Source organism: Protopterus annectens, chromosome 10.part0 (genome assembly GCF_019279795.1).
Source record: "Protopterus annectens isolate FY-2018-M chromosome 10.part0, PAN1.0, whole genome shotgun sequence".
In the NCBI taxonomy this organism is placed as follows: domain Eukaryota; kingdom Metazoa; phylum Chordata; order Ceratodontiformes; family Protopteridae; genus Protopterus; species Protopterus annectens.
In genome coordinates this window covers 57,112,074-57,135,331 of record NC_056744.1, presented here as the reverse complement: position 1 = coordinate 57,135,331, position 23,258 = coordinate 57,112,074, and the positions used below count along the sequence as shown (strand labels likewise).

Genomic DNA, 23,258 nt, shown 5'->3' with positions numbered 1-23,258 from the left:
GGCAATTTGCATATGGAGATAAACAATAGTATAAAAGAAGTCACCTCTTAAAGAAATATGTGAGGATTACCATACTATTCGTATGAGAATAATATGAAAAAGTTGACTGCAATAAAATCATATAGAAGACAACCAAACAGGATGGCACTAATGTATTCTAGTAATATAAATGAGATTTGTAATATAATTAAGAAGACCTGGCAAATGGGAGGATGACATAATGGTTACAGCGTTTACCTTAAAGTCACAAGGTGCAGGGTTTGATTCTCACATGGGGTAATTGGCTAGGCTTCAAATGGCCCAAAAGGGCAGTTAGCCTAGTACGAACCTATGAAATATTAACATGCGATGATAAAATAAGAGAAGTTGTAGGAGAAAAACCAAACTTTTGCTTCAAAAATAATTTCAGTCTAAAAAGACAACTGTGTTATGGGCCTTATAAGAAAATGTTTGCAAACTCTCAGAGGATAGGCACTTATGCATGTAGAAGTTGTAAAGCATGCCAATATGTAAATAAATGCAATTATTTAATTCATCCAGTAACTAAACACATCCTAATTTGTATGCAGACTGCCGTTCAAAAGACTTAGTATACCTGACATGCTGTCGAGACTGTGACCATTTTTATGTTGGGAAAACTAATGGTATTAAAAAATGTATACTTCAACATGTATATGATACTAATAAGAAAAATCAGTTAAATGCCTTGGCAAAATGTATAATAGAACATCCTGGCCACATATTTAACTTTACGGCACTGCAGCTAGTGTCTATGAATCAAAGAAGTGGAGATCTTGTTAACGAGACAGAAATAAATGAAACAAAGTAGATTGCAAAACTAGAGGCACACCAACTAACTGGTCTAAATACAGTGGTACCTTTAAAGATGATATCAAAGAAAAAGAAGTTTCATAAATGAGAAGAACATTGATTATTGTAATTGGATACAATATATTTTAAATTTTAGAGTTTTTAATGATTTGATAGATCTGATGAAGGGTTTTCCCAAAAATGCTTATCCTTTGTGTGTTTTAATAAAGCCTTATTTTACAGTGTTAGTTGGAGTATGGCATATGCTTCTTACATTATATTTCTATTCTATGAGTAAATATAAATGTTACCATATGTAAGCTTACCTGGAAGCTACTTCTGGGACACACTTGTTCTCCAAGCCACATCAGCACAGACATCAAGCACATGATGTGCAGTTTCCAATGAGCCGTTAGGATCTCTGGTGGTGGACAGGAACTTGTCATTTGGTGTCTGTGGTGGCTCAGTAGCAGGGCAACTTCTTATAGCCAGCTATTCCTGGGCAACTCCCGCTGCCCTTCTCTGAGCTGAGGAAACCATATCACTGGCCCAACGCCACCCCTGATCATAATTGCGACTGTGACCATCAATTGCATTTACATCATTGACTAAGTGGTTCCAAATCTCCTTTCTGGCAGACATGTACCCACAGGATCTCTCAATCAGAAAGGGTCCATGCTGCCTCAGAGCCTGGCTGATGACATCTTTCCCAGCTTCATTGAAAGGGGATTTTTGTGGATTTGTAGGCTTGGGTGCCATAATCTTATGTGACGTAAAACATAGGATAAAACAGATAAATATCACATAAGTAATGTATTTGTTGAAAATAATAATCAGTCTCTGTACCCTTTGTCAACATTAAGAGCTTGAACCACACTTTATATTTAGTGCAACAGAATGTTAGGTGGTTGTCTCCCCCACACACACAAACGAGGTTTGTATCAATCAAGGAAAGTAATGTATATGTTTTCCACAGAATTATAGGGATATCTACACATAGAAAAGCCCTTAAAGCACACTTTTCATTTTGGACAACAGAATGGTAGTTGCCCCCCTCCCACGTAACAAACAAACAAAGGTCTGTGGAAACCAAGGAATACCACATGAGTAATGTATATATGCTTTCCACAGAATTATAAGGTTCCACACTTTTTCAACAGAAAAGTCAATTTATGAATGCCAGTCACTTTTCACTTTGCCCATCACTCCTGAGGAGGCTGTCTTGGGCCATCTCAGAAGCATAACACCAGTATCGGTGTCATGTACGTTACATTTCTCTCCAATACCACAAGACTTTTCAAAAGCAAATGTTAAGAACATAGTTGTGTTGAAAGCATAACCTGTCTATCTCACAAATGTAAATGCCTGCCAAAAACAGCCTATGCCAATAGTTAAGTATAAGAGGTGCATACAGATAAGTTCCATTTTCTCCTGGATATATAAATACATTTGTAACATTTTACAAAATCTAAAATGCCATTTAATAATACAAGCATACTTTAGCAAAATTAAGTCTTCTCTGCAGAGAAATCACCTTTGAAGGAATACCAGTTTACTATTTTGTCCAAATACACAAGTCTAGTCACCTTTAAGCTTCCTAGCTACATGGCTACCTGATTCAGCCCTCTGAACACTATGAAATGCAAATGATGTGTGAATTCATTAGAATAGTTGAATACCAAACTTTTGACTTCATGTAGCACATGTAAACATGGTGTAGCCTCTATACCATTTTGTTAGGTGCTAATGGCTAATGGATTCCCACTCCTCATTTCTTGATACACTGGAAAATATTAGGGTACAACCTAACACCCTAATAATGGGTGATTTCAACTACCCCACCATTAACTGGGAAAACTACTCATGTACCAACTCTTTTGCCCAATGTTTTCTGGAATTCGTAAATTCCAATGCCTTGGATCAATGTATCCACACCCCCACCAGGGGCAGCAATATCATAGACCTGGTCATTACCAACATGGGCGACTGGTGTTCCACACCAGAGGTGAATTCCTTGTTGATCAGATCCAACCACAAGCTAATCACCCTAGACATCCACATCCCGCCTCCACCCCCCATTAGGGAAACCACCATAAACAAAATTCTCCAAAGCCCACTTCACGCTTCTTAAGACAGAAGTGGCAAACTTCACGACACCCATGCAGATGAACAATAGAGATACAACTGCTGAATCCTACATAAATGCACTTTATAAGCACTAACACGAGTGCATGGATCGTGCTATCCCTATCAGAACCAAGATGCTATCCTCCAAAAAAAGGAAGCCAATCCGGTGGTCCCCTGCCATAAACAAACTCTACAACAGAAGAAAGAAACTGTTGCAAAAAATAGTAAAATCCCATGATTGGAGGAACTCCCTTGCCAGCCTCAGTAAGAAGCTGAGATTCCTCATAAAATCCTCCAAAGCTAGTTATGAAAACAAAATTGCCACTGATTCTAAAGACAACCGCAAAGCATTCTATAGCTATGTCAAGAATCTCAATGGCAACACTCAGATCTGCTCTGAGTTACAGCACAATGGCATTAAATATACAGAACCAACTGATATTGCCAACATCCTGGCAGATAGGTTCAGTGTTAACTTTACCCCCCCTCACCCCATAAAGGGCTCATCTCTATACCGGAAGAGTGCAAAGTTCCTGTAATCACGGCTGCACAGGTAAAAGCCACACTATCCAAAGCCAAGAACACAGCATCCATGGGACCTGACAACATCCCAGGCTGCGTTCTACACAAACTACACAATGAACTGGCACCCCACCTAAGCACCATGTTCAATCATAGCCTCACCTCAGGCTTTGTGCCCACTGAATGGCACACAGTGACAGTTATCCCACTCCCTCTACAAAGGGGAGCCACCACGGACCCCAGGAACTACCACCTCATTAGCCTAACGAGCCTGGTCTGCAAGGCCACGAAATGTATCATCTTGGAACTTATAAACAAAGACATCAGTAATCTCCAGACTCTGGACCCCACCCAGTTCAGGTTTGTAAAAGGTAGATCATGTCTCTTAAACCTGATAGACTCCTTTGAAGCAGTCACCAAAGCCGTAGACAAGGGTAAGGTGGTTTACACAGCCTATCTAGATCTCGCTAAGGCTTTTGACACCATCCCCCACTCTGGAATTATAGATAAACTCACTAAACTAGGTATACATCCCTATGTCACAAGATGGGTTGCCAACTGGTTCACTGACAGAACCCACACTGTGAAAGTAGCAGACTCCAAATCCGACTTCAGACCAGTGACAAGTGGAGTACTACAGGGTTCAGTCCTGGGTCCTCTCTGCTTTGGTATGTACTTTTCTGAAGTACAGGCTAACACAGAAGGTCTTTGGCTAATAAAGTTCGCAGATGACTGCAAACTAGGAGCCATAATCGAAACTCCTAATGATGTGGACATCCTACAAAAGGGCCTTACTGAGACAGATGCCTGGTGTCTAAGCCATAGCCTCAAGCTCAATGCCAAAAAGTGCATTGTCATCCCCTTTGGTAAAAACTCTGCACCCATGAGCTACCACATAGGTGGTTGTCAACTTAACATCAAAAGTATGATAAAATACCTTGGGACACAGGTGACAGTAGTCTCTCCTTTGATAATCACATCGCCACAGTAGTCAGGAAATCCTTCTACGTGGCACACCTCATCACAAAAGGTTTATCATCCAGGAAAAACGAGGTCATTGTTCCCCTCTACTCATCACTCATTAGACCCATTATAGAGTGCAACACCCCTTTTTGTATGTACTTCACAAGACATCTACAACAACTGGAAAGGCTGCAGAAATACCTCACAAAGAGGATTACCAGCCTCAAACAGATGCCCTACGCAGACCATCTCAAAAAACTCCAGCTTTACTCTGTTGCATATTGCATACTCAGAGGCAATCTCTGCCTAACATACAAGGCTATGTCAAACCCAGAACTGTTGGACATGCTCCACTTAAAGAAATCCCAATCCCTCCAAGCTACAAGCTCTAGGGACCTAAACCTTGTCACCACAATAAGCAGAACATGCTGGAGGGATAGATTCCTGTCCCAGAGACTTCCCATACTGTGGAACAGACTACCTATCTATGTCAAACAGAGCTCCTCATTAGCACTCTTCAAGAAAAATCTTGATGATTGGATGGGAAATAGGAAATTCACCCCGGGGATCACTTATGTGGCTCTGCTCGACAGGGGCACAGGAAAATAATTTTATTGGGTGGCGAAAGCCAAGGTACCATTTTGGCTAGGTTTATATAAGCCCTAGGGCCAATAGCCTAGTACCTACCTATGAACCTATGAACTGTGAATGAAGGAAAACAACAGCAATTCAGACACCCTTTCCTGCAGTGTGTGTGTCAGTGTGGATACACTTTCAAAGTGATGAACTAATGTCAATGAGCTTTTAAGTAAAGCAAATCACCACACATTTAGCCTCCTGCCAACCCTTGAAAAGAAAATGATCGAAAATGCAGTAGATACTGCATTTCTGATATTAAAGAAGAGATAATGAAAGAATAGCCAGAATACAAAAAGAACAGAGAGCTGCATTTCTGTAAACATATTTGCCCATTCCTTTGTGATTAATGTTGTTTTTCTTTCGGCTTTTCCCAGTTAGGGGTTGCCACAGTAGAACTCCAGTCCGCTAATGATTGGCAGTCAATTTTTATGGTGCAGAGGTGCCAGCCCGATGCCCAACCTTCAACGAAGGCACGCCCTTGTGATTAATCATTGCACTAAATATGTTAGCCGCACATGTACAACCAGCTGAGAATGTCCAAGTGTGTTAAAACTGGAGATGAAATGTGAATTACTTGTATGCATATGATTTGATTGGTATTGCAAAGCTGTATCTGTAGCAAACAGAGATAACACACTATAACTGTGTTTTGTAATTTCATATGTCGGATGGGTCAGATCCAGAGCTGTTAATTGTTTAAACTTTGTATAATGTTTTTTTTTTGGCTTTACCATTTGTGTGGTGCATGGCTTAGCACAAACACAGTTAAATGCATAAATATTTAAAATTTACTGTCAGTTTACTTACGAAGTGCAAACACACTTAGTGGACTTGCATGGTGGTCAGCACCTTAGATAGTAATGATTGCAGAAATTAAACCTGTGACCCAACTGTGTGTGTAAATACATTGAGGTGCACAACTGATAAGCTAGGTAAAGTGTGGTTCGAGTTCAAAAGTAATTATTTTTACTAAGGAAGGATCATAATGAGTATTAACAGAAGGAGTATATGCTTGTTATTGTTTGTTACATTTATGAGTCGCTCACCTGTGCACAGACGCGGTTCACTACTTAAGGAAAAAATTGAAACATTTTATTTGGTTTACCTTCCTTTCTGCAAACAGGTTAAGTGACGATGTGCGGCCATCCACACTCTGGACAGTATTGAGTGTAGAAAATAAACCTCTTGCCTAGGTTTCCCTGTGGTACTAGGTGTAACTTCATGGCCACAACACAGGTGAGCCAACGTTCTAATCCAAAACACTCCATTTTTTATTATGGGTGTCCACTGTAATTTTACACAAAACTTAGAATGCAAAGATAATTCTACATACCAATACATATGTATAGCAGGTTGACTGAGCATACACGTTACCATATATATTATATGTGTAACTGCAGTAGCATTACAATGATGATTATGTAATTAAAAATGCTTTTCAGACCTGGGATGGCCTTCATAGTTTATTGGCAATCATCTACACACCTCCCATAACAAAAGTATAACAGTAAAACAGAATGTATTATGTAGCCTAAACTAGAAATCAGAAATCTACTCTGAAAGTACTATAAGTATATCCATTTCCAGTATATTGTCACATACATTACTCCTGCATTACACCTTGTCATGTTACACACATACAGGCTTAATTGACGTATAGCACCACTCTTTAAAGTGTATATTTGTAATGACCATGGTTGGTAAATATTTCTTTTGTGGCTATAAGGAAAAATCACCTATGTGAAAATGTAAGCATTCTCTTTTTTTATATAGGTTTGAATCCCACATTGTACAAATTACTTTTAACAGTGTATAAGTCCCCATAAAATATATGTCAAGTCATTCCTTTAATCCTTCCAAAGTCATGTCTTTAAAGCCAAGTCATTTAGCATATCACTTTTGACCACTGGGCAAAGTGTTGTCAGGTATAGCAGCACACATGCCATAAATTAATGCCAAATGTCACACTATCATTCCTGTTCCATAAACTCTCTTCCTCTTTGTTTGTTAATATTTTTCTTCTCATAACATTGTGCAAATGCAGTTGGCATGGTGTGCGGGTTTGTGCACTGGCCAAAAAATGTGATATCATGAATTGTTGGGAAAACACTTTTATTGTTATTGGAGGATCTGTGCATATATGGCAGGAGCTGGGAAGGATGGTGCCAAATTCAGGACACAAAGGTGGGGTATGGAGGAGTCCAAAATATTTGTTGCAGTCCTTGTAAAGTGCTACAGCTGTAGGCTGCTGCAGGGGGGGGGGACTATACCGGGTCTCAGTATAAGGCTGAGGCTTGGAACAGCCTAACCAGTGGAGAGCAATGTAGACACCATTATAATGATCTGAAACAGAGGAAGCAGGCACCTCATCCAGTGGCTGGATGAGTTTAGAACTGCTGACATCCCACACTTGTGTAAGTATATAGATAAACCAATTTTGAATGTTATTTATGGAAAGCTGTAGATTGTGAAGACTGGTGTGCATAATGCTTTTATGCCTCTTTTTCGATCCTTTATTTTCCAACTGTTCAGGAAATTTCAGCGAACAGGGAGGTGCCTGCTGAAAGATTAGAAAGACTCAGAGAGATGAGGGGCATGTATGCAGCACAAATGACCATGATTGCATTAAAATGACTGCTCCTCCATACATTACTAGCAACTTAAGCATGCAGATCTTGGTGGGTTCAATTCCCACAAGTAACATATACTTTCAAAGTCCAAAAATATCATTTTTTTCTTTTAATTCCAGCAATATTTGCTTTAATGCCATGTTGTTAAATTAATTTGTAGTAGCTTTAAAAGCATATATGCAATATGTGCATATTACAAGGATTAGTTGTAATAATTTACAATCCTCTTTTGGATTGGGAAAGCTGTATAGCTAATATAATAATAAAAATATATTTATTGCAGTAAAACATTTGAATGTGACATATAATGGTTTTAATTATCTCTTTTCATTTTTGTCTCACCCCACCCCTTAGCTTACACCATATGCCAGAGATGGTGCATGATGTGATAGAAACTGGCATTGGTGCCCACTTCAGACATCTGGACTGGCTGCTTCATTCGAATGCAAAAAGAATTCCATGTCAAGCAATCTCACAGGGAACTGAGGAAGGGAACAGTGATGACAGTTCTGAGTGTGAGAAGTGGATTCTCACTGTTCCCACACTTGATGGGCATGCGCCTCCAATATTCTCAACCTATCCTCAGTCATGATGTCCCCCAACCTTTTGTGTCCATCACCATCGCTGTGTCTGGCTTTTTTGTCCTGTTTGTCTGCGCCTGCTTCCTAACCTACCCCACCTAACTAGCTCATCTTGACATTCCTATGTACCTTCCCCAACATTCCTCTCTTTTCAAAACTAAAAAAAAAAATATATATATATATATAAAATAAAATGGACACCTGTTCATCAACAACAACAAAAAAAATGATCCCATACATAATACTCCGCTTTGCATATGTGTCTTCTAGACACACTTGATTTGGTCCAATTGGCTATACAATATGATTGTGTTGTCACCCATCTGTGTTGTGGTGACAGTCCAAATCCATCCAATTTTTATACATGTTCACATTGCAGTGTTAAAGAATTGGATTGGATAGCTATGTTTTTTTTCCTAATACCGTCCTGCAAATTCCTTTATTGCTTCCCTTTTGTTCTTCCTCTTGCTTGCTCCCCGCTTCACCACTTTCCTATCTACCCCATTTTCACACCTTTAATCTGGTCAAAAAATAAAATCACACACCACATGCATGACTAGAAATGGCCCACAATAAAGCCTTCACTTTTTTGTCTACATTTGTGTAGAATTTGGCATCATGCACCAATGCCAAGAGGCAGTGAATGGCTCTTCATGTCCTATGGCAAAACCTGGTGAGTTTTTGTCATTGGCCACACTAGTCCAGGTATCTCCATGCAATGCTGCTTAAATTTGCTCTGCTAAAGAAACACAATGTTAAAGCAGAGTGAAGGCAGTACTTTGAAACATTTACTCTGACAGACTATTGAATATAATGAAATGCAATATCCTGTGTGGAGTGCTGACATAAATCACTTGGTTGAGGATTTTTATTGATGAGTTTAAATACTTGGGATCAACAGTTCAGAGTAATGGTGAGTGTGGAAGAGAGGTGAAGAAGAGAGTACAGCCTGGATGGAGAGGGTGAAGGAGTGTCAGGAGTGATTTGTGACAGACGAGTACCAGTAAGAGTGAAAGGAAAGGTCTATAAGAGGGAAGTGAGACCAGCTATGTTATATGGGTTGGAGACAGTGGCATTGACAAAAAGGCAGAAGTTAGAGCTGGATGTGGCAGAGTTAAAGATGTTAAGATTTGCACTGGGTGTGACGAGGATGGACCGGATTAGGAATAAGTATATTAGAGGGTCAGCCCAGGTTGGAAGGTTTGGAGACAAAGCCAGAGAGGCAAGATTACGTTGGTTTGGACATGTGCTGAGGAGGGATGCAGAGTATATTGGGAAAAAGATGCTAAGGATGAAGCTGCCAGGTAACAGGAAAAGAGGAAGGCCTAAGATAAGGTTTATGGATGTGGTGAGAGAGGACATGCAGGTGGTTGGTGTGACACAGCAAGATGCAGAGGACAGGACAGGAAGAAATGGAAACAGGTGATCCGCTGTGGCGACCCCTAATGGGAGCAGCCAAAAGAAGAAGAAGAAGAAGAAGAAGTAGGTTCAAGGGTTTGATTCCAGATGCATCTCTCATCATTTCTTAGCATGATGTTATATGTATAGGATATATTTAATCACCCACATACTAAAATCTGCCACAATTATGAGTTCTTATGGGGATATATTGATTACTGCCCAAAAAGGAGTATCTGAAGTGACATCCACCCCTACTGCTATCACATATTTATCTAACCTTGTTCTGTTTGTCATAAGCCTGTTGTCCCTCTCCTATGTCAGTCACTATGTGCTACACAGCATGCAAGGTTAATAATACCAACAGACCAAAAAAATGAGCATTAATGCTCCATTAAACAAAACACAGTCAGGTGTATGTTCATCTCTCTTTGTATGCATCTCATCATTCCAGTCCCTCTTTACAGATATGTATCTATTAGCTCCATGGATGATGTCTACAGACTGACTCGACTTTGCTGATGGATAATACAATCATGTTAACTTAATTCAACAGTTTGTCATGACGCCATTTGTAAAAAAAAAATAAATAAAAAAATAAAGAGAGAGAGAATAATCTCAGTTTGAACCCTGTCTCACCTGTGCTCTGACCAGAAGCTCACTACTTTTACACCTGGTACCACGGGGAAAGCTAGGCAGCAGATGTATTTTCACACTCAGTACTGTCCGGAGTGCTGATGGCTGCACATCGGCACTTAGCCTGTTTGTGCAGAGTGTGACGAACCTATTGACATATTACTATTTTTTCATTTAAGCAGAGAACCGTGTTTGCTCGTTGCTTAACTCCGTGCAAATGTGGAAGGCAATAGGCAGTTATTAATGTAATAAAAGTTATGACACAACATTTCCAATATAAACTACAGTATAAACAGCACAGTATCTGCCAGTTATTTCTCCTATAATATATCTTCCAAACTACTTCACAAGCTCAAGTATCGTAAAATGGGAATAATAAATGCATTGATACTTTGCCATTATCTGCAGAAATAAGTTTCTCACCCATGTGCTATGTAAAGATGTGTTTAGCCTGTCTTAATATGGTTATTGGCCAGTTATCTTCCATTACACAGAAGAGCATTCATAAACACAAGAGAATGGTAGGGATGTGTGCTTCACTGAAGACATACTTACCCAGAGTCATGAGTGCCCTGCAACAACAATCCACTTGCAAATGATATATCAGTAATTGGTCCACTGTCAAGGACACTAAAAAAATAAAGAGAACGGTTACAATGTTACATTTGTTATGGAGTTATACTAACACTGGACATTGGTCATCCATGATCATATCACATTGATATTGTTAAGATGTCTTTAAATGTAATTTTGCTCATTGCAGTCACAAAATCAAATCTAAAGTCCTTTCTTTGCACACAAGTCTTTTATAGATTCATAGATTCATAGATTCATAGACTGTTACTAGACTAATGACCTGTGGGACCTTTCTAAGCCTAGTCACGTTTTCCCTGAAAGAATAATGATGTCCTGCATCCACATAGGACATTGAGGGTCAGGTAGTTATAAGCTACCTCTGTCCATAAGGGATATGGATGCTAGGCCTAGTGTAAATTTCTTATTTCCCATCCACTTTTCTAGGTTATGCTATACTGGGTAATAGACAAACTCAGTTTCACATGGATGGGAAACCTGTTTCATAGGAGAGGAAGTCTCTGGGACACATATATGTCTCTCCGGCATGTTCTGTTTTAGCCACAGGCAAAATTCAGGTCCCTAGACCTTGTATTTCTGACACTGTTTGACTTATCACTATATAGGAGATTAATAGGTGTGGGGTTTGCAGATGCCTTGTAAGCCAGGTATAGATCACCCCTCAGCAATCTATAGTCGACTGAGTGGAAGGAGAAGGCTTTAAGGCAACCTCCAGGTTTGTTACAGCTTGTATTTTATTTCTAAGGAACCTTTCAGGTCACTCTAGTTGCTGCATATGCTTTGTCATGTACATACCAAAGAGAGCATTGTACTCTAAGATTGGTCTGATAAGGGCAGAGTACAGTGGGATAATGACCTCTTTGGACCTAGATGCCATGCCCTTACTTATAAGTTGCACAACATAAAAATATTTCCACACCACTGTGGTCATGTGGGTGGTCGAAGGTAAGGCTACTGTCTGTGCCTACCCAGATCTCTGACCACTGGGTCAACTCTTAGGGTTGTATTATCAACACGGTAATTAGCTGGGATGGTTGATTTCCCAAAGGGTACAATTGTGCATTTCTTAGCATTGAATTTAAGACCATGACTTTGGCACCATTTGTTAGAAATAAACCTTCTTGAAGAATGCTAGCATCTGCAGGGGAGTTGATGAAACCCTCAGCTTGAAATCATCTGCGAAGTTAGTCAGCCATAAACCTTCAGCATTTGCTTCCATTTCAGAGAAATTGATGCCAAAAAGGAGCTGGCTCAGTACCAAGCCCTGGGGGATGCTTCTAGTGACTGGCCTCACCTATTTGACCTCCTGAATTCTATCAGTGAGCCAGTTGGTTATCCAGCGGGTGATAAAAGGGTTTATACTTAAATTAGTGTGCTTGTTTATAATGCCTGAGTGCGGTACTGTATCAAAAGTCAGGTGTGCACAGTCTTACCTTCATCCAGTGTTTTGTTGACCCTCTCAAAAAAGTCCACCACATTTAATAGTCATGACCTTCATTTTCCAAAGCCAAACTGTGATGGGTCCAGTGTTTACAGGTTACCTGTCCTCATTTATCATGTCCATGATGATACTTTCCATGGTCTCACATATGAGGCTGGTAAGACTTATGGACCTGTAGTCAGCTGGATCAGTGGTTGGACCTCCTTTGTGCAGGGGAATGACTGTAGCCATCTTCCATTCCATGGGCACAAAACCTGACTGAAGGCTCCAGTTGAAAAGTGATTCAAGTGGACCACAGAGGTTGTGTTTCATGCTATTTATTAAACATCCCAGGATATTATCGGGGCCCACTGATGCAGTGTTTTTGGCCATGGAAAGTGCATTAATGACCTATTCTTTAGTAATGGTTGGGGGGATTGTGTTATGTGGTATTTCCTTTGGACTACTGGGGGGGGGGGGGGTTAAAATTCTGGGCTGAATCTGTCAGCCAAAAGGGTGGCAATGGGCTCCAGTTTTTCCTTTTTTAAATTTATTTATTTATTTATTTACTTATTTTATGTTTGATTACCTGGTTGGTCTGGCTGGGCAATTAGGTACCCATTTTCAGCAGAGACCCAGGGAGAAAAGCTCCACATACATGACAATCATAAAAAACACAAAAGCTCCACATATATGATAAAAATACAAAAGTCAGGGATGAGTACAAATTAATAGAGCAAACAGTAGTATATCATAACATTGTATTATGAGAAGTTACAGAAGTGGACAATAGTAAAACAGAAAATATAACGCATTTGAGTAAGAAAGTTCAGTTATAATATATACAGTTAGGTCTACCTGAAAACACCGACATGCAAAAACACTGACAACGAGATAACCGACATCACAAAACTGAAAGTTCAAAAACACGAAACATCACATGCCTGACAAACCACAATCCCGACAATCAACAAAACAAAACAAATACCTTTTCCGTAAAACACACACACAACACAAGCACACCAAAAACCTTACAAACCTACACTAAACCTTACATACACAACTATCTATGCACTAACCTTAACCCAAATCCTAACCCTAAGGTCCGTCACTATTGCACACTCACCTAACCCGTGCCCTAACCCTAACTCACTTAACCCGCCCCTAAACCTAAAGTCTGTCACTATCACACACTTACCTAACCCGCACCCTAACCCTAACTCCCTTAACCCGCCCCTAACCTTAAAGTCTGTCACTATCGCACACTTACCTTACCCGCACCCTGACCCTAACGTCCGTCACTATCACACACTTACCTTAACATGTCAGTGTTCTCAGCATCGGGATTTTCAATCGGTCATCTCCGTTGTCGATCTTCTGGTGTCGGTTATCTCGTTGTCGGCGTTGTCAGCATTCGGTGTTTTCAGGTAGACCCATACAGTTATATACATACATTTAAAAATACAATTCATTATGGTAGTTTTTTTTTTCTGCGTGTTTGACCTTTGAGTACTGCCAGAGGAAGATTTATCTGAATGGTGGTAGTAGGGCTAAGCATGGTCAGTACAGGTACATTGCCAGATGAAACTGAGGTGGGCTTTTAATTGGGTTTTAAAGATGGGACTGCTGCTTTGCAATCTGATATCCGGTGGAAGAGAATTCCAGATTTTAGCAACTATGTAGGAGTAGAGGGATTCACTAGCATTGTTTCTACACTTAGCTACTTCAAGAAGGGCTTTGTTTGTGGATCTTAGTTGGCGAGCAGAATTGTGAAAGTTGAGTAAGCCTGAGAGATCCGGAATCTTGTTTGGGTGATACAGCAAGTAATGAGTCATGGTGAGTTGGTTATAGTTTAGCAAGTTGGCGAGTTCTAGCCAACCTAATTGTGTTAGTGAGTGACAGTGGTGGCAGCTGAAATTAGAGTTGGTTGCATATCTAGCTATTTTATTATAGCACATGGACAATTTGTCTAGGTCTGTGTTGTTAAGGTTTGTTAATACAGGGGATGTATAGAGCAATGTAGAGAGAAGGTGAGTTCTGGATATAGTAATTTTGGAGTTTTTGGTTAGATAGTTTTTGCAGTGGTATAGGGTTCCAGGTTTTTTATGGACTTTGGATATGATTTGTGCTATATGTTTGTCAAACTTTAGGTTTTGGTCAAATATTACACCAAGACGTTTAGCTTGTGATACTGGGGAGCTTTGTGTGTTATTGGCAGAATTGATAGAGAAAAGAGTAGACGAGTCAATAGTTTTGGTCGGGTGAAAAAGCATATGGTGAGTGTTTTTGGGGTTAAATATTAGTAGTGAGTTTTTTAACCAGTGTTTGATATTGACAAAGGCCTCTTGGGTTTTAGTCTGGAGTCTTTGGAGTGTGGGGTCTGAGCAGATCAGTGAGTATCATCTGCATATTGGACTATTGTATCATGCTGGGTGGTGGTGTGGAGGGTGTTTGTAAAGATATTAAATAGTAGGAATCCCAGTATGGATCCTTGTGGTGCACCTACTGTTACTGGGAGAAGGGGGGAGAAGGAATTTCTCCAAGTCTTTTGGGTTTCTACTACTATGATGGGAATGGACTCCATTCCTAAGTCAAAGTATGATTAAAGTTCATGAAATTAGTAGAAGTGCTCTTTGCAGCATCCACAATATGCCCAGTAATGACTCCTTCTGCAATTCATACAGAGTTGCATGTATTGGTAACATATCTAAGTACGATTGCAAATTCTTTTTTTATAAGGCCTGTTGCTCCTACTACTACTGTTAGAACTGTCTGAGTATCCTTCTTTCACATTGCCCTTGTTTCTGCCTCCAAATCCTGGTATTTTATTACTTTGTGTCTCTCTGTCCATAAGACCCTTTAGTCACTTAGTACAGCAATTTTAATGATCAATGCTTCTTTTATCTTCTTTTCATGGACTACTATTCCTGGTTTTCTTGCATCTATTTTTGAATTGTTGGCAATGGGAGACCCCATGTGATATAAGCCATTATTTTCAATAATGCATTGTGGCTCATGTTTCCAGTCTTTTTCAGCTACTTTGATATAATAATGGCCTCCAGTTCCTTTCTAATTTCTCAAAATCCTTTGGGTTTCTTATACCATGATGGGAATGGACTCCATTCCTAAGTCAAAGTGTAATTAAATTTCATTAAATTAGTATTGGTTCAATCTTTGATGTTAGCCAGAAGTGCTCTTTACAGCACCTGCAATGTGCCCAGTGATGACTCCTTCTGTAATTTGTATGGAGTTACATGTATCAGCAATAGATCTCAGTATGATTGTAGATTCTTTTTTATAAGGCCTGTTGCTCCTATTACTGTTGGAACTGTCTGAGTATCCTTCTTCCACATTGCCCCTGTTTCTAAAAATCCTAATATTTTATGACCTTATGTCTCTCTGTATGTAAGACACTGTAGTCACTAGGTGTAGCAATTTCAATGGCCAATATTACTTTTGTTTTCTTTTCATGGACTACTATATCTGGTTTTCTCACATCTATTTTTTTGAACTGTTGGTAATGTGTGATCCCATATGATATAAAGTTCATTACTTTCTATAAGGCTTTGTGGCTCATGTTTCCACTGTTTTTCAGCTACTTTGATATAATACTGTTTGCACAATCCCAAATGCAATAGTTTTGCCACATTATTAAGCCTTTCAGTATACAGCCCTTTTGCCATTAGTATAGCACAACTAGCAACAAGATGTGCAACTGTTTCCAACTCTGTTTTACAACACCTACATTTGTCTGTTTCTCCCACATGTTCAATGGACTTTGTAAACCAATGTGTATGAATTCACCTCTCCTTAACCATTCCTGCACCAAATCCTGACCAACCTGAGGTTGTTCTAAGAGTTTTCTACACTTGCAACTGTATTTAAATATTTTCCACATTTCTTGCCTTCTCATCTGATCCTTCACCTTATATTCTTTCTTTTGCTTTTGGCACATTCAGTTGCCTGATTTTTATCTATTTCTGGTTTGATTTCCATTCCTGCTTGATGCAAACATGCTTCTGCTAAACTAAGCAGGGAAGTCATCTTAGATTTATTCTCCTCATGTTTTTAAACTTTCACTACATTTGGGTCCTATGAGGTCAGCAAAAATGTATACAGTCCTACAATTGCAGGTCTATACGTGAAATTAATTTCAAGGAGGCCCATACCACTTTCAGAATGGGGAATCTATATATTCTTGGTATACACTGATTTTTATAAATCATTTGATAAGCATGAAGCATCCTCCTTGTTTTCTTGTCCAACCAATCCAACACCTTTTGGGGTCAGTCAATAACTCCAAAATTGTTAAGTTAGGACAGGAAGAGCAAATTGATTTATAGCTTGGATTTTGTTCCGAGATATCAACACTGTTTTCAGTATTAATTTTAATCTTCTAAAATATTCCTTACTAAGTTTTATTTGCATTTGTTCATGTTTAATTGTTGATCCTTCATTAATTCCCAAATATTTATACACTCCCTCTTGCACAAGTTATTTTATATCACATTCCTATCCCAAACTGATGTTTTCCTGGTGCTGTTACTTTCCTTCTTTAAAGGTTGCTTTTGCACATTTATCAAGACCAAAGGACATTCTTATATCATTTGAAAAAGTTTTGACCACTTGCAGTTGTGCTGTCAGATCCTCATCTGATGGTCTATACAGTTTTAAAGCATCCACAAAAAAGATGAGAAGACTTTATATTTTGTTGTTTTCTGAGAGCCAAATTGTAGCCATGACCTAATCTGTTAAGTAGACAGCTTAATAGGTTTAGGGCAAGATAAAGAGCAGTGGTGACAGAGCCATCCTGGAATATCACCCTTTGAATTTTTATCCCTGGAATAATAATTTGTCCTTTATCATGGCTAAACTGTAAAGTGGTTTGCCACTATTTTATGGTTGCTTTAATGTAATCAATCAGTGCAGGGTGTATCTTATGCATTTTTAAGCACTCTTTTATCCATGAATGTGGGATACTGTCAAATGCTTTTTTATAGTCTATCCATGCCATACTTAGATTCTTCCCCTTTTTACAGTTTCCCATTATGATTTTATTTAATAACAAGCAATCCTTTGTTCCATATGACTTTCTTTTGTTACTCTTTTGTTGTATTGTCATGACTGAGTTTTCTTCTAGGTGACTATAAACCCTGTTGGCATCAGTTCCAGTGTATAGGTTATACACCCTCAAAATGCAAGTTATCGGTCTATAGTTTTTAGGATAGCGTGCAGGTTCGCTTTAAGTAGGAGCATTGTTTTTCCTGTTGTTAAGCAGGTTGGTGTCTGTTTGGGGTATGCATACAAATAGTTTTTACTCATGGTTAAATCTTCATGTAAAGATGTTAATACTTTTAGCCAGAAGTTAAGTATTGCATCTGGGCCTGAGGTTTTCCAGTTAGGAGCTTTTCTTAACTTTGCTTCAGTCTCTGTGGTCGTTACTTCATCCCATTTCATGTCTTGTACCTTTGAACTTCTTATTCTTTATTTTACTTCTTCTATCCATTTAGTTATGTTCTACAGGATCTTCATAGATATTTCTCCAAAAATGTATCTATTTCTTCTTTTTCTGTGGTATTTCAATTCCTTTTGCCTTGCTTCCCAATTTTATATAAAATTTTTTGGGTCATCAATAAATTGCTTATTTTGTACTGTTCCTTTATATTTATCTGCATATCTTCTAAGTTTTTCTGCCTGTGCTGATATTTTTAGTTTATTATTTGCAATAGTGCACGATAGATCTTGATCTGTTCTGATACTGCCCATTGCTTTTATCATGTTTATCTTTCTGATTGTTTTTGTTGATCTGTTCCCTTTTCTATACTCTTCTAACAGTCTCACCGCTTACCTTAACTGCTTTATTGTTTTCTCTATTCGATACTTCTATGATGGCATTTGATTTCTCCCCTTCCTTTCTCTTCCTGCCCTGTGTTTTTGAGGTATGACTTTATTTGTTATTAATTTAGCTGCACAATAACATATCCAATTTACTTCTGTTATACCGCATGAATCTCTATGAACAGTCCTAATTACTGTGTTCATTTGTTTTATTAAACTTCTTTTTGGGTTTTATTGACTTTTTGTAGTCAATTTCTTTCATCAGTCTTAATATGTCTGTCTATCTCTATTAAATTAAGCAACTCTTCTCTTAGATCATTTTCTTCTACATTGAGGGCACATTCTTTGTTCTTAATTTCCTGTGGGCATTCTATAGAAAGTTCCAGAGCATCTTCCTATGCCACATTATCTTCAGTTTCATCCTTTGTCATCCATTGCTCTTTCATATGGGAGCTCACTGTCCCATCCCTCCACAACATTGTGTCAGAGAAGCCACAATGTCCTTTTTCCTTCCTTTGCTGTGCAACTCCAGCTGAACTTCTGTACTGGTTTCCTATAGAAGGCTCCAAAGTATCTTCATATGGCAACTGATCAGATGTTTCCCGTTGCACTGGTTTCTCCTTAATTTGAGGATCCATTGCTCTATCCTGGTGTGATATTATCAAAGTTAAATATTCTATACTAAATCCTTCACTTCGCAGGTAATTCATAACCCCAGTTTCTATTTCTTTAACTTCACCATTACTAATCCTCTTTTCTACTTTTTCTGTTTGTTTTTTTTTTTTTTTTTTAATTGTAAAATTTTCCATATCTGGATGTCTTTGCCTGTAGTTTTCTTCAAATATCTTTGGTGCTGCTCTTTTTGTATTGATTAGTTTTGCTTTTTCCCTAGTATATATACTGTACCATATTAAATTTCTTTTTCTTTCCCATGTCCATATTTATTCTTCAGACATCTCCTGCTCCTCCTGTTTCTCCTTACTTGGGGGACTCATTGTTTCATCATGCTGTGATATAACTTGTGTTAGACTTTCTACACTAAATCCTTCACTTCACAGGTATTCCATAACTTCAACTTATATTTTTTAACGTCTACTTTACTAATCTTCTGTTCTACTTTCCCTCTTTGTGATCTTATTTTTTGTATTGTGAAATTTTCCACATCTGGGTGGCTTTGCCTGTATTTCTCTTCGAATATCTTAGGGGCTGCTTTTTTGTATTGATTAATTTGGTTTCTCCTTCGCATAAATACTGCACCATATCAGATCTCTCTTTCTTTCCCATGTCCATATTTCTTTTTTTATACCTTTCAAAAATCTCTGGATTTTGCTCTTTATATTTTCTTACTTCTTCAGTCGCTTCTTTTTCCAAATGGCCTAAGGTTGTTTGGTCTCCATAATGTTTTTCATAAATCTGCTGCATTAATGAACACTAATGTTTATTTGAAACTTCTAACAGTTTTTCTTGTGCAAGTATTTTTCTTTCCACTAATTTCTCTCTTAATCTTTTTGTATATCTTCTGTCTGGAAATTCTGGGCTTCTTGCATAATAGTAACAGTACATATATTTTTTTCTTATCATCAGTAGTCCACTCTATCATCTTTATGGCTCTTTTTTGGCCTATCAATTTTTATAATTTTTGTGGACTATTACTTACTTCTACAACAGGGGGCCATCCTCCCCCTGGGACTGGCTTAACCCCATTGTAGGAATGTTTCCATGTCTTGAGGATTCTGCACTATCATTTTTTCCAGTCCTGGCACCAGTGCACCTACCAGGATTGGGCACTTTCTTATCCTGGGTCTTGGGCACCCAGCTATCCTTTTTTATGTTTTAACCTACTTCTGTGCATGATATATGCTATATAAAATGGATTCTATATATCAGTGTCATCTTGGTGGGATTTTTGTGACAAACAGGGTCTACCTCATGAAGGTACTCACCAAGATGTGAAGATGGATTCAGTTCCAGCAATGCTACTCTTCTTTGCTTGCTGATTTATCATCTCTCTATTTAGACCCCTATGGCCTCTGGTTCAGTGTGGGTGTCACCATTTACAATAAGTTATGTGCATCATTGCATATTTCCTCTGAGGTTACAGACATAGCTGTAGAAAGCTTTGTCATTGTCCTTTGCCTGAGAAGCAATTTTTTTCTTTAACTTTAGCCTTTGAATTATTAATTAACCCTCTTAGCTGCCTGTTTAGATTGGTCAGGGTTTTTTTTAATATGTATGGCTTTGTTCCTTTTACACTTGGCCAAGATTTTTTTTCTTTTGTTGTATAACTGATTACATACCTCTCAACTTCTTAGAGCAAGAAATCTGGACAAAGGCATAAATAAAAGTGGGACAAAGGCCCAAAAAATAGAGACAAGTTTTAAATATTGCTCTTACAAGCTTAGAAAGTTGATAAAATAACTGATTTTGCATTAGCATTAATTTTCTAAAGGGTATTAAGCCTAAAATTCAAATGTCTGTCATTATTTACTAACTTCAGTCCTTAATGATTTGCCAGCAATTTGCAAGAAAACCACACTTTTATGAAAACCAGACCAAAAATATGAGGCAAAAATATGGACATTCTGCGAAAATCTGTACAGTTGAGAGGTATAACCGATTGATATTGCAATTCCACCAGGGTGGCTTGCCTTTTGAATTCATCTTATTCTTAATGCAAGTGGGCACAGCTCACTCTATACAGCTATAAATATGGTTGTACAGAAATTTTGTAAATAGCTCAGTGTATTCTATGGTGTTTGCTGCATTTGGGGGTACTTGGAATTTAGCCAAAGTGTTGCTTAGTAGAGAGAGGTTAGCCTTGGAATAGTTCCTAAAGGTTTTTGGTTTTTCTGGCTCTCCAGATTTAATTTTTATTTCAAGTACTACTGGCATATGGTCAGATCTAATGAGCAAAGATATAACATTGGATGAGGAACATTGGTGCCCTATGTTTGTGAGTACAAGGTCAAGGATGTTTGTACCCCTGGTAGGAGAATGGACCAACTGATCTAGGATGATGGTATCAGTTAATGTTACCTGAGACATTATGCTGATGTCATCCTGTATAAAGACCACTATGACAATGATAATGTTAGACTTATGTGATGGCACAAATGTTAGGTACTGTGTTCTCCTGCTGAAGTAACTAGTTAGGTAGGGGTTAGAATGGCACAATGATCAACTTGTGTGTTTGCCTGTATGTCTAACTGTGAGTGTGTGTAGTCAGAAAAGCATGAGTCTATGTCCTAATGTCTTCACTCAAGTATCATTCAGAACAAAATTTTATAGTGGTACATGACTCCACAGCAATTTCATACAGTCCTCCCAACATCATCTTCTCACCATACAGTGATGATGTCATCCCATATGAAGTGGAGTCTGACACTGTTAAAGTAATAGTTGTGCTGGAACTAGCATTAAGTACTGTGTTCTCCAGCTTGTGGAATTAAATAGGTGGGCATTCTAAACTCACAGCAGTCAACGTGTGTGTGTGTGTGTGTGTGTGTGTGTGTGTGTGTGTGTGTGTGTGTGTGTGTGTGTGTGTGTGTGTTCAGTCAACTATCAGTCAGGAGGCAATTTTAGAGCAGCATGTGCTTACACAGCTGTGTAAGACACTCCTACCAACATCTTCTTCTCTCCAAACATAAATGCTGTCATCCTGTATAAATTGCACTCTGACACTTTGAAAGCTAGTCTTGTGCCATGGATCTACTGTAAAGTACTGTGTTCTCTAGATTGTGGAACTAGGTAGGTAGGGGTTCTAATCTCACAGCAGTAGTGTGTGTGTGTGTGTGTGTGTGTGTGTGTGTGTGTGTGTGTGTGTGTGTGTGTGTGTGTGTGTGTGTGTGTGTGTGTGTGTGTGTGTGTGGGTGTGTGTGTGTCTGTGTGTTCAGTCAACAATCAGACAGGGGACAATTTTAAACCAGCATTTGATTAGACAGTAAGTCACTCCTAGTAACATCTTCTTCTCATCATACGCAGATGATGCCATTCTCTGTAAAGTGCACATTGACAGTATTACACTCAGACATCTGTGTTGGCAAGAGCATAATCTACTGTGTTTTCTAGCTTGTGTCTCTAGTGTGGAGACAATCTTACACAGAGATGTGACTCCATATCTATGTCAAACACTCCTCCCAACATCTTCTTCTCAGCATACAATAATGCTGTCATCCTCTATAAAGTGCACTGTGACCCTGTTAAAATCAGACATCTGTGGTTGTGCTAGTCTTATGTTGTATGGAATCCAGCTTGTATACCTATGCAAGTTTAATGTTCATATCTGACCTCAGCCAACTGCTGTGTGTGTGTTTGGTGTTATATTACAGTCATTATATGATCTTTTGAATCTCTTTTCATTTGAATCCCACTCAGCAAAACCTTTAACATAGCCACATGAATCCAACATCCCCTTTTCCCCCTTGTCCACATAAAATCCTTTCTGCAGAACACTGGAAGATGTCATTTTCTCAAAGATGCAAATACACATTGTGGAGCAGAACCCTTCCATGACCATCTGCAAGCCATCTCCAAACCACTGGACATGTTCATAGGTTCATAGGTTCATACTAGGCTATCTGCGCTAGGGCATTTATAAGCCTAGCCAGAGTGTGTTTGGCTTTCGCCACCCATTTTAAAATTAATTTGCTATGCCCTTTTTCGAGGTTAGTATACTGTGCCTCTGTCTAACAGTGACACAGAAGTGATACCCGGGGTAAACCTATGATCCCCCATCCACTCATCAAGATTCCTCTTGAAGAGAGTCAATGAGGGACTCTGCCTAACCTGGACTGGGATTTTATTCCAGAGTGAAGGGAGCCTCTGGGTTATGAATCTGTCCCTCCAGCATGTCCTATGTATTTCAGTGCTGAGGTTCAAGTCTCTCGAGCGCGTAGCTCGATGGGATTTGGATTTTCTGAGGTGCAGCATGTCCATTAATTCTGGGTTGGACATGGCTTTATACGTCAGGCACAGAGCGCCTCTGAGCAGGCGGTAAGCCACTGAATAAAGCTGGAGTTTCTTTAACCAGGCAGCATATGGCATCTGTTTGAGCCCTTTGATCCTCTTGGTGAGGTACTTTTGGGGTCTTTCCAGTTGCTG

At 38.9% G+C, this 23,258-nt stretch overlaps 1 long non-coding RNA gene across 1 annotated transcript in view; it reads right to left on the bottom strand.

Annotated features, from left to right (window-relative positions):
• The window catches only part of LOC122812773, a 66,634-nt gene that overhangs the window by 4,844 nt on the left and 38,532 nt on the right, over window positions 1-23,258 (bottom strand). Inside the window, exon 2 of the long non-coding RNA XR_006366554.1 lies at window positions 10,862-10,936. This is a non-coding gene — a long non-coding RNA (uncharacterized LOC122812773). The remainder of the gene's footprint in view (window positions 1-10,861; window positions 10,937-23,258) is intronic.